We start from the raw sequence: 13,782 nt of genomic DNA, 5'->3' as shown, positions 1-13,782 counted from the left end.
CCGCAATCCACTGCTGATGATGTCACATATTACATCATTCATGACATGGTCAGTGACATCACTGATGACATCACTGATGACAACTCAAATGACATCACTGATGACAACTCAAATGACATCACTGACAACATCACTGATGACATCAATCATGTGATAATACGATCAAACTCTTCAGACTCTAACATAACCTTAGATACACTCAGAGTAAACAGACACTCACAGACTGTCACTCATCCATGGAGTTACTCACACACCTAGTCAGTCATGCACTGAATCAATCACACCTCCATTTCATCAACTATACAGTTATACACACCTTACTTATTTAAACATATACTAACACATATTTACTCTCTTATACAATTCCTGATACAAGTTTTCAATGATCCATTCAGCCACTCACACATTCACTGGCTCTTATACACAGTAATTTATATATGTGAACTCTCACATATACTGTGTTTTACATATGTACTTACTTTGACATGTAGCACTGAGATATCCATTCTCTAACCAATACACTCGTACACAGTCAACCACCCATACAGCTGTTTCCACATGCAGTTTTGAACCCATAGATCTAGTGAATCAACTGTTCACGCATGTATGCACAGAGTCACACACCTCCCAGCCACCCCCACACACACACTCACTCTCCCATACAAATACTTGGGCAACCAATCAATAACCCATATAGTTACTCATATAGCTACTGATCAACACATGCAGCAGTTCATAGAACAACAGATATAATGATGCACAAATTAAGACAGTTTAGTCACTAACCCATGCACTCAGTGAGACACATTTAATCACTCTCTCATACAGTCAGTCATGCACCTACTAAATCCTTCATCCAGACACTTATACATCCACTCATTCTTCAATATGTAAGACATATTTTAACTTTACAGAAACACACAATCACTGGATGATGTCATCAGTGATGTCATCAGTGATGTCACTGACCATGTCATGAATGATGTAATATGTGACATCATCAGCAGTGGATTGCGGGTGCGCGATATATAGTTATTGCAACTAAATATATATGCGAATTTCTATGGTTTTGTGCGAGTAAATTAAGGTTTTGTAAATGCTAATCCCTGATTATATATGGTCTATAACCTATGGTTTTTTCAGTGAATTTTCAAGGTTTTGTAAATGTTAATTCCTAGCTATATATGGTCTCTAACCTATGGTTTTTTCAGTGAATTTCAATGGTTTTTTAATAGCAAATATCAAAAGCTGTCAAATGTCAAGTAAGTGATAGGTAAAAACATTTTTGTGTTTATGCACACTGATGTGCTTTGAAACGCTGCCCCCCCCCTCTTTTCTCTTAGGAGTACTCTCTATTTGCAGATAGTGAAGGGTACTTAACGCAGGCCTTTGCCCCCATTGTAATCCGTCGTGCCTGCTTCTCTCTCCATTTGATTGATTGTTATCCAAGCATTTACTATTTTAGAATTGGTTCTCTTTGGTTAATTCTCTATTTACAAACAAGCACAGATTCGCAATACTCCGTTTAGTCTTTGCAGATAGTGAAAAATCGTTTTAAAAAACAAAAGGAATCGAGCAAAATCAGTAGGCCACTAATGGGATCTCTTTTTGACCTCGCTAAAATAGAAACATTAGGAACAACCCCTCATGAGAAATACGAAACTAGTGAGATGAACTGAGCTCCACACCATGATGGCTGCAAGACAGCTCGACTCCGCCACCCACCCCGCCCAAAATAACGACAAACCCTATGCAAATATTATAAATATATACAACACACCAGCAAAGTAACAGGGTAAAACATTTTATTAAATAACTATTTACATAACTATTTTATACTTTTTTGTTGCCCGATCCGGCTAGCTCAATCGATCGAGCATGAGACTCATGCACTCTGATCTCCTTGGCCTCAGTCAAGCATCAATAGTAAGATTTTCATACGTGAGTGTACGTTCATGGTTTTGGTCCCTGAGTTGCTTTGATGTCACTGCCATGCTCAAATGGCATAAGTCCTGGATGTTGGGTGCCATAGTTCAGAGTTCTGAGCAATGCTTGTAACACTGTCTGAAGCTTATTTGCACCTGCTGCAGCTTCACTATTCTCAAAGTAAGTGAGGGCCGTTTGTGGACCTGACTGCATTGGAAAACAATGTGATGCGGTGCCTCCCTAAACCGCTTGACGGAGGCCCCCGAGGGGCGGTGAGATGGCGCGGACTCGGAGGGAGCGCTTGGCTCCGACCCCCTCCCCAAGTCTTGTTGCCCTGGTGTGGCCTGAGATCGCCCCCGACATAGGCGGCCGGCTCCCGGGGTCAAGCGGAACTTTTTGCCTTTTGGTGACTCTTCCATTCTGGACCTTGTCCCACAATCCGTTCGACCTGAAGACACGTCCTGCGGTGCCCGAGTCCGACCATCACATATACCTGCGCCAGGTGGAGGTTTTTCAGATACACCCCAGCGCTTTACGCAACCAGCTGAGTTGCGCCCGCTCTTCCGGCTACAGCGTCTCGCCCACCATCCACTTGAATTGCACCCACTCTTGCAGTGCAGTGATAGGCGGCTGCCACAGGACTCTCAAAATGGCGGCCGTCTCTTCGTATTTAGGCCTGGCCCACTAAAATGGCCCTGGGACACCTTGGAACTCGGATGCTTGACTGCTAGGGCATGGACCCCATTCCCTAAAGCGTCTCCTCAGCCTTGAAGATTCTACAAAAGTCACCGGGGCCCCCGACTCCCGCAGACTTCCGGTGGTGAGCGACTGCCATGATTGCTCGCGGAATGGCCATGACGTAGCCACGGGGTGCTCTCATGCTGACGCCAGCTTCAATCTGAAACATCCAGAAACACTGTAGACTACCAATTCGATCAGTTCCGGTGGAGCCCCAACGTCACCCGGTAGAAAAGAACTTGCCCTCCCCTTTTTTGAGTGATGGTTCTTGTTGCCTGTCCCTTCTGTTGTCAATTTACAGAACTTTTTGGACTACTGAAAGGGGTTGTGTTCCGACCGCTGGTTGGTGGAGACATTTTGACTATATTCTGGACCTGCGTTGTCGCGTAATAACAGGTCATGTGACTTGTTTATAAAACTTTTCATTAGTTTGAATATGGTGCCTATACACTTCCTGATTTCCTTCGAATCAAACGTTAACAGACGTCAATCAGCAAAAAAAAAAAAAAAAAACGCTCACGCGCAGCCGCTGGAAGACAAGTATCAACATATATGAGCATCCTCAGCCACCCTCAGAAAACATAGGGGGTCAGGATTCGTCTCCCGTACCCCCTTATACCCAATACTCACATTGCTTTTCCTCCATTTAGTAATTTAATTAAATCGAAACACAAAATGGCGAATTCACGTTTCACTACCACTTTGCGACCCGGTTCGCGTACCGAGAAGCGCTTCTACCGCGAAAAATCAAATTTTTTTTATTTGCCCCACGGGACCCTTTAATAACCCCAACATCATTCCTAGGGGGTCAAGAGGAGTCTACCTTGCCCCCTTTCATTAAATTCCCCCTTCGTTTTTCTCCTCCTCTTGTCTCTCGATCCTACCGAGAGACAAGATGGCGGCCGCACCGGACTGTTTAGAATGTTGACAGACACCGGAGAGCCAATCAGCTTCGCTTCGCAAAGCTCCGTTACGCGAAAAGTACGCAATCTAGTGCGCTATCCAGGACGCTGTCACAGATATATCTGTTTTTTTAAACGTTAATTTCTCAAAATCCACTGGAGCACATATATTGAGACCCATCAAAGGCACATCGGGCTAACAGTCCCTACAATTTTGCCAAGTTTCGTGTAAATCCATTCAGCCGTTCGAGCTAAAAGTGAGGCCAAACGCCCTATGGAAATTAACATGGGAAAAACGCGTTTTGGGACCCCCCTTTTTTCTCGGCCCCACTTGACGAAACCCCCCCAAATTTTCAGGGGCTGCTCAGAAACGAAATGTGCCATTTTCCTGAAAATTTCAGCCGATTCCGTCCACAAACGCCAAAGTTATTAGACATAGAATTTTCAAAAGTTCCATAGAGAAAAAATCCTAACTATATATATATTCACTGAAAAAACCATAGGTTATAGACCATATATAGTTAGGAATTAGCATTTACAAAACCTTATTTTACTCGCACAAAACCATTGAAATTCCATATATAGTTAGTTGCACTAACTATATATCGCGCACCCGCAATCCACTGCTGATGATGTCACATATTACATCATTCATGACATGGTCAGTGACATCACTGATGACATCACTGATGACATCTCAAATGACATCACTGATGACATCACTGAAAACATCTCATTTGACATGACTGATAACATCACTGATGATATCATTCATGTGATAATACCATGAACCTCTTCAGACTCTAATATAACCTTAGATACAATCAGTGTAAACAGACAGTCACAGACTGTCACTCATCCATGGAGTTACTCACACACCTAGTCAGTTATGCCAAAAATCAATCACACCTCCATTTTCTCAACTATACAGTTATACACACCTTACTTATTCAAACATATACTAACACATATTTACTTTACTCTCTTATACAATCTCTGATACATGTTCACAATGATCCATACAGCCACTCACACATTCACTGGCTCTTATGCACAGTTATTTATAGATGTCAACTCTCACATGTACTGTGTTTTACATATGTACTTATTTTGACATGTAGCACTGAGATATCCATTCACTCACTAATACACTCATGCACAGTCAACCGCCCATACAGCTGTTTGCACATGCACTTTTGAATCTATACATATAGTGAATCAACTACTCACACATCTATGTACAGAGTCACACACCTTCCAGCCACCCATACACACACACTCAGTTTCCCATACAAATACTTGGACAACCAATCAACCCATACAGTTACTCATATAGCTACTGATCAACATATGCAGCAGTTTGTAGAACAACAGATATAATGATGCACAAATTAAAACAGTTTAGTCACTAACCCATGCACTCAGTGAGACACATTTAATCACTCACTCAATCAGTCAGTCATGCACCTACTAAATCCTTCATCCAGACACTTATACATCCACTCATTCTTCAAAATATAAGACATATTTTAACTTTACAGAAACATACAGTCACTGGATGTTGTCATCAGTGATGTCATCAGTGATGTCATTTGAGATGTCATCAGTGATGTCATCAGTGATGTCACTGACCATGTCATGAATGATGTAATATGTGACATCATCAGCAGTGGATTGCGGGTGCGCGATATATAGTTAGTGCAACTAACTATATATGGAATTTCAATGGTTTTGTGCGAGTAAAATAAGGTTTTGTAAATGCTAATTCCTAACTATATATGGTCTATAACCTATGGTTTTTTCAGTGAATTTTCAAGGTTTTGTAAATGCTAATTCCTAACTATATATAGTCTATAACCTGTGGTTTTTTCATTGAATTTCATTGGTTTTTTAAAAGCTAATATCTGTAGCTGTAAAATATACTCTTTATTACGTGACGTATCACGTAGCCACGTGAGACGCCTCATGACGCGTCGCCTCTGCAGCGCAAACCAAACCCGTAACGTAAGCGCGCCGGAGCACGCTTACAGATATATATATTTTTTTAACCTTAATTAGACAAAATCCACACATGCACATATCTTGAGGCCTTGCAAAGGCACATCAAACAAACAATCCCTACCGCTCTGGACTGTTTAGAATGTTGACAGACACCGGAGAGCCAATCAGCTCCGCTTCGCAAAGTTCCGATACGCGAAAAGTTCGCGAACCGGAGCGCTACCCGGAGCGCTGTTACAGATATAGCTGCCCGGTTAGCTGCCGGTTAGCTGCCTGGTTAGCTGCCCGGTTAGCTGCCCGGTTCGCGTACCAAGACGCGTCTCTACGGCGAAAAAATCGAATCTTTTTTTTTTTTTTTTTTAGCTTAGCTGCCGGTTAGCTGCCTGGTTAGCTGCCCGGTTAGCTGCCCGGTTAGCTGCCCGGTTAGCTGCCCGGTTCGCGTACCAAGACGCGTCTCTACGGCGAAAAAAAATCGATTTTTTTTTTTTTGCCCCGCGTGGCTCTATAATATCCCCCTCATCAATCCTAGGGGGTCAGGAGGGGTCTACCTTGCCCCCTTTCCTTCATTTCCCCCTTCGTTTTTCACCACATCTTGTCTCTCGAGAGACAAGATGGCAGCCGCTCCGGACTGTTTACAATGTTGACAGCCAATCAGCTACTCCTCCGACTCACGTTACGCTGCCGGTTAGCTGCCCGGTTAGCTGCCCGGTTAGCTGCCCGGTTCGCGAACCAAGACGCGTCTTTACGGCGAAAAAATCGGATTTTTTTTTTTTGCCCCGCGTGGCTCTATAATATCCCCCTCATCAATCCTAGGGGGTCAGGAGGGGTCTACCTTGCCCCCTTTCCTTCATTTCCCCCTTCGTTTTTCACCACATCTTGTCTCTCGAGAGACAAGATGGCAGCCGCTCCGGACTGTTTACAATGTTGACAGCCAATCAGCTACTCCTCCGACTCACGTTACGCTGCCGGTTAGCTGCCCGGTTAGCTGCCCGGTTAGCTGCCCGGTTCGCGAACCAAGACGCGTCTTTACGGCGAAAAAATCGGATTTTTTTTTTTTGCCCCGCGTGGCTCTATAATATCCCCCTCATCAATCCTAGGGGGTCAGAAGGGGTCTACATTGCCCCCTTTCCTACATTTCCCCCTTTGTTTTGGCCTCCTCTTGTCTCTCGATCCTACCGAGAGACAAGATGGCGGCCGCTACGGACTGTTTAGAATGTTGACAGACACCGGAGAGCCAATCAGCTTCGCATCGCAAAGTTCCGATACGCGAAAAGTTCGCGAACCGGATCGCTGCCCGGAGCGCTGTTACAGATATATATCTTGATTTAAACGTTAATTTCTCAAAATCCACTGAAGCACATATATTGAGACCTAGCAAAGGCACATCGGGCTAACAGTCCCTACAATTTTGCCAAGTTTCGTGTAAATCCATTCAGCCGTTCGGGCTAAAAGTGAGTCCAACCGCCCTATGGAAATTAACATGGGAAAATCGCGTTTTGGGACCCCCCTTTTTTCTCAGCCCCCCCTTGACGAACCCCCCCCAAATTTCCAGGAGCTGCTCAGAAACAAAATGTGCCATTTTCCTGAAAATTTCAGCCGATTCCGTCCACAAACGCCAAAGTTATTAGGCATAGAATTTTCAAAAGTCCCATAGAGAAAAAATCCTAACTATATATACCTACTGGCTATCGCCAGTAGGTAATATATATATATATATATATATATATATATATATATATATATATATATATATATATATATATATATATATATATATATATATATATATATATATATATGTATGTATGTATATATATATATATATATATATATTCACTGAAAAAACCATAGGTTATAGACCATATATAGTTAGGAATTCGCATTTACAAAACCTTATTTTACTCACACAAAACCATTGAAATTCCATATATAGTTAGTTGCACTAACTATATATCGCGCACCCGCAATCCACTGCTGATGATGTCACATATTACATCATTCATGACATGGTCAGTGACATCACTGATGACATCACTGATGACATCTCAAATGACATCACTGATGACATCTCAAATGACATCACTGATGACATCACTAATGACATCTCATTTGACATTACTGATCACATCACTGATGATATCATTCATGTGATAATACGATGAACCTCTTCAGACTCTAATATAACCTTAGATACAATCAGTGTAAACAGACACTCACAGACTGTCACTCATCCATGGAGTTACTCACACACCTAGTCAGTCATGCAAAGAATCAATCACACCTCCATTTCCTCAACTATACAGTTATACAAACTTTACTTATTCAAACATATACTAACACATATTTACTCTCTTATACAATCCCTGATACAAGTTCACAATGATCCATACAGCCACTCACACATTCACTGGCTCTTATGCACAGTTATTTATATATGTCAACTCTCACATGTACTGTGTTTTACATTTGTACTTACTTTGACATGTAGCACTGAGATATCCATTCACTCACCAATACACTCATGCACACAGTCAACCGCCCATACAGCTGTTTCCACATGCACTTTTGAAACCATACATCTAGTGAATCAACTGCTCACACATCTATGCACAGAGTCATACACCTCCCAGCCACCCACACACACACTCAGTCTCCCATACAAATACTTGGGCAACCAATCAATAACCCATATAGTTACTCATATAGCTACTTATCAACACATGCAACAGTTTACAGAACAACAGACATAATGATGCACAAATTAAGACAGTTTAGTCACTAACCCATGCACTCAGTGAGACACATTTAATCACTCACTCATACAGTCAGTCATGCACCTACTAAATCCTTCATCCAGACACTTATACATCCACTCATTCTTCAATATGTAAGACATATTTTAACTTTACAGAAACATACAGTCACTGGATGTTGCCATCAGTGATGTCATCAGTGATGTCATTTGAGATGTCATCAGTGATGTCATCAGTGATGTCACTGACCATGTCATGAATGATGTAATATGTGACATCATCAGCAGTGGATTGCGGGTGCGCGATACGAAAAAATCGAATCTTTTTTTTTTTTTTTTTTAGCTTAGCTGCCGGTTAGCTGCCTGGTTAGCTGCCCGGTTAGCTGCCCGGTTAGCTGCCCGGTTAGCTGCCCGGTTCGCGTACCAAGACGCGTCTCTACGGCGAAAAAAAATCGATTTTTTTTTTTTTGCCCCGCGTGGCTCTATAATATCCCCCTCATCAATCCTAGGGGGTCAGGAGGGGTCTACCTTGCCCCCTTTCCTTCATTTCCCCCTTCGTTTTTCACCACATCTTGTCTCTCGAGAGACAAGATGGCAGCCGCTCCGGACTGTTTACAATGTTGACAGCCAATCAGCTACTCCTCCGACTCACGTTACGCTGCCGGTTAGCTGCCCGGTTAGCTGCCCGGTTAGCTGCCCGGTTCGCGAACCAAGACGCGTCTTTACGGCGAAAAAATCGGATTTTTTTTTTTTGCCCCGCGTGGCTCTATAATATCCCCCTCATCAATCCTAGGGGGTCAGGAGGGGTCTACCTTGCCCCCTTTCCTTCATTTCCCCCTTCGTTTTTCACCACATCTTGTCTCTCGAGAGACAAGATGGCAGCCGCTCCGGACTGTTTACAATGTTGACAGCCAATCAGCTACTCCTCCGACTCACGTTACGCTGCCGGTTAGCTGCCCGGTTAGCTGCCCGGTTAGCTGCCCGGTTCGCGAACCAAGACGCGTCTTTACGGCGAAAAAATCGGATTTTTTTTTTTTGCCCCGCGTGGCTCTATAATATCCCCCTCATCAATCCTAGGGGGTCAGAAGGGGTCTACATTGCCCCCTTTCCTACATTTCCCCCTTTGTTTTGGCCTCCTCTTGTCTCTCGATCCTACCGAGAGACAAGATGGCGGCCGCTACGGACTGTTTAGAATGTTGACAGACACCGGAGAGCCAATCAGCTTCGCATCGCAAAGTTCCGATACGCGAAAAGTTCGCGAACCGGATCGCTGCCCGGAGCGCTGTTACAGATATATATCTTGATTTAAACGTTAATTTCTCAAAATCCACTGAAGCACATATATTGAGACCTAGCAAAGGCACATCGGGCTAACAGTCCCTACAATTTTGCCAAGTTTCGTGTAAATCCATTCAGCCGTTCGGGCTAAAAGTGAGTCCAACCGCCCTATGGAAATTAACATGGGAAAATCGCGTTTTGGGACCCCCCTTTTTTCTCAGCCCCCCCTTGACGAACCCCCCCCAAATTTCCAGGAGCTGCTCAGAAACAAAATGTGCCATTTTCCTGAAAATTTCAGCCGATTCCGTCCACAAACGCCAAAGTTATTAGGCATAGAATTTTCAAAAGTCCCATAGAGAAAAAATCCTAACTATATATACCTACTGGCTATCGCCAGTAGGTAATATATATATATATATATATATATATATATATATATATATATATATATATATATATATATATATATATATATATATATATATATATATATATATATATATATGTATGTATGTATATATATATATATATATATATATTCACTGAAAAAACCATAGGTTATAGACCATATATAGTTAGGAATTCGCATTTACAAAACCTTATTTTACTCACACAAAACCATTGAAATTCCATATATAGTTAGTTGCACTAACTATATATCGCGCACCCGCAATCCACTGCTGATGATGTCACATATTACATCATTCATGACATGGTCAGTGACATCACTGATGACATCACTGATGACATCTCAAATGACATCACTGATGACATCTCAAATGACATCACTGATGACATCACTAATGACATCTCATTTGACATTACTGATCACATCACTGATGATATCATTCATGTGATAATACGATGAACCTCTTCAGACTCTAATATAACCTTAGATACAATCAGTGTAAACAGACACTCACAGACTGTCACTCATCCATGGAGTTACTCACACACCTAGTCAGTCATGCAAAGAATCAATCACACCTCCATTTCCTCAACTATACAGTTATACAAACTTTACTTATTCAAACATATACTAACACATATTTACTCTCTTATACAATCCCTGATACAAGTTCACAATGATCCATACAGCCACTCACACATTCACTGGCTCTTATGCACAGTTATTTATATATGTCAACTCTCACATGTACTGTGTTTTACATTTGTACTTACTTTGACATGTAGCACTGAGATATCCATTCACTCACCAATACACTCATGCACACAGTCAACCGCCCATACAGCTGTTTCCACATGCACTTTTGAAACCATACATCTAGTGAATCAACTGCTCACACATCTATGCACAGAGTCATACACCTCCCAGCCACCCACACACACACTCAGTCTCCCATACAAATACTTGGGCAACCAATCAATAACCCATATAGTTACTCATATAGCTACTTATCAACACATGCAACAGTTTACAGAACAACAGACATAATGATGCACAAATTAAGACAGTTTAGTCACTAACCCATGCACTCAGTGAGACACATTTAATCACTCACTCATACAGTCAGTCATGCACCTACTAAATCCTTCATCCAGACACTTATACATCCACTCATTCTTCAATATGTAAGACATATTTTAACTTTACAGAAACATACAGTCACTGGATGTTGCCATCAGTGATGTCATCAGTGATGTCATTTGAGATGTCATCAGTGATGTCATCAGTGATGTCACTGACCATGTCATGAATGATGTAATATGTGACATCATCAGCAGTGGATTGCGGGTGCGCGATATATAGTTAGTGCAACTAACTATATATGGAATTTCAATGGTTTTGTGTGAGTAAAATAAGGTTTTGTAAATGCGAATTCCTAACTATATATGGTCTATAACCTATGGTTTTTTCAGTGAATTTTCAAGGTTTTGTAAATGCTAATTCCTAACTATACATGGTCTATAACCTATGGTTTTTTCATTGAATTTTCAAGGTTTTGTAAATGCTAATTCCTAACTATATATGGTCTATAGCCTATAGTTTTTTCAGTGAATATATATATATATACATACATATATAAACATATATCATCTGTATATCTATATAAATACAAACATAAATGCATGCATACATATACTTATATGCATACAGATGCATGTTATTTACATGAAAGTTGAAAAAACACTAATAAAAGCAAAGCTAAAAAGCCACCTCATTACAAACAGAATGGCTTTAACTTAAACGAGGGTGAGATCTATTGCATTTTCAATGCTTGTTTACTTTGGTTCCATCAAGAAGGCATTCAGATGTGTCACACATTTGCCATAAATTCTGAATGTTAGCACTCTAGTTGCACATTAGATCACTGTAGTAAAGCTACTGCTCACCAGGGACGTCTGCTGCTGGTATTCAAAGTGCATGTTTCAGTCTGCATGTCAGAATTTTTTTAATGAAATAGAAGAGGATTTGAGAAGTCACTCAAAATGATCCCTAATTTTTCTTTCTGAAGCACTAATCATACTTTCTATGGCAAAATTAACCCCTTCATGTTGTTCCTTTTTAAATTGAGTGTTTTCAGACTTACTTCATTCCAATCAATATGGCTTCTGGTGTGCCATACTTTTGTCATAAGTAAGACTGTTAGCGCTCTAGTTGTTCTTTAGAACACTCTGGGACATTCTGTCATTGGGCTATACTTGGGGTACATCTGGGTGATATTTGGGCTACATTTAGGCTCTTTTGTCTCTGGTGGCCATCTTGGGAGACTGTATGTCAGAATTATTTTATGAAATTGAAGAGGGTTCGAGAAGTCACTCAAAATGTGCCCTAATTTTTCTTTCTGCAGCACTAATCATAATTCATATGGCAAAATATACCCCCTCATTTTGTTCCTTTTTAAATTAAATGTTTTAAGAGTTACCACTTTATTCCAATCAAGATGGCTTCAGGTGTGCCATACCTTTGTAATAAGTAGGACTGTTAGCGCTCTAGTTGTTCTTTAGAACACTCTGGGACATTCTGTCATTGGGCTATACTTGGGCTACATCTGGGTGATATTTGGGCTACATTTGGGCTCTTTTGTCTCTGGTGGCCATTTTGGGAGACTGCATGTCAGAATTTTTTAATGAAATAGAAGAGGATTTGAAAAGTCACTCAAAATGTGCCCTAATTTTTCTTTCTGCAGCACTAATAATACCTTCTATTGCATAATATACCCCCTCATTTTGTTCCTTTTTAAATTAAATGTTTTAAGAGTTACCACTTTATTCCCATCACGATGGCTCCAGGTGTGCTATACCTTTGTAATAAGTAGGACTGTTAGCGCTCTAGTTGTTCTTTAGAACACTCTGGGACATTCTGTCATTGGGCTATACTTGGGCTACATCTGGGTGATATTTGGGCTACATTTGGGCTCTTTTGTCTCTGGTGGCCATTTTGGGAGACTGCATGTCAGAATGTTTTAATGAAATAGAAAAGGATTTGAGAAGTCACTCAAAATGTGCCCTAATTTTTCATTCTGCAGCACTAATCATACTTTCTATGGCAAAATATACCCCCTCATGTTGTTTCTTTTTAAATTAAATGTTTTAAGAGTTACCACTTTATTCCAATCAAGATGGCTTCAGGTGTGCCATACCTTTGTAATAAGTAGGACTGTTAGCGCTCTAGTTGTTCTTTAGAACACTCTGGGACATTCTGTCATTGGGCTATACTTGGGCTACATCTTGGTGATATTTGGGCTACATTTGGGCTCTTTTGTCTCTGGTGGCCATTTTGGGAGACTGCATGTCAGAATGTTTTAATGAAATAGAAAAGGATTTGAGAAGTCACTCAAAATGTGCCCTAATTTTTCATTCTGCAGCACTAATCATACTTTCTATGGCAAAATATACCCCCTCATGTTGTTTCTTTTTAAATTAAATGTTTTAAGAGTTACCACTTTATTCCAATCAAGATGGCTTCAGGTGTGCCATACCTTTGTAATAAGTAGGACTGTTAGCGCTCTAGTTGTTCTTTAGAACACTCTAGGAGGCTGCAGTAGAACACAAAGGAATCAACTGACAGTCTCTGTCCTTGTTGGATGTACATGTTTTACTGAGAATGTCAGACTTCATTTTCACATGACTGAGAAAGATAATGTGAATTTACAGAAAATATGCTTTCAGTTTAGCTTATAGATCCCCTTCCAAACCACTGTGGGAAAATCATGAGATATTAGT

Source organism: Lissotriton vulgaris, unplaced genomic scaffold (genome assembly GCF_964263255.1).
Source record: "Lissotriton vulgaris unplaced genomic scaffold, aLisVul1.2 SCAFFOLD_3661, whole genome shotgun sequence".
NCBI classification, from domain to species: domain Eukaryota; kingdom Metazoa; phylum Chordata; class Amphibia; order Caudata; family Salamandridae; genus Lissotriton; species Lissotriton vulgaris.
Note: the sequence above shows the minus strand (reverse complement) of the source record.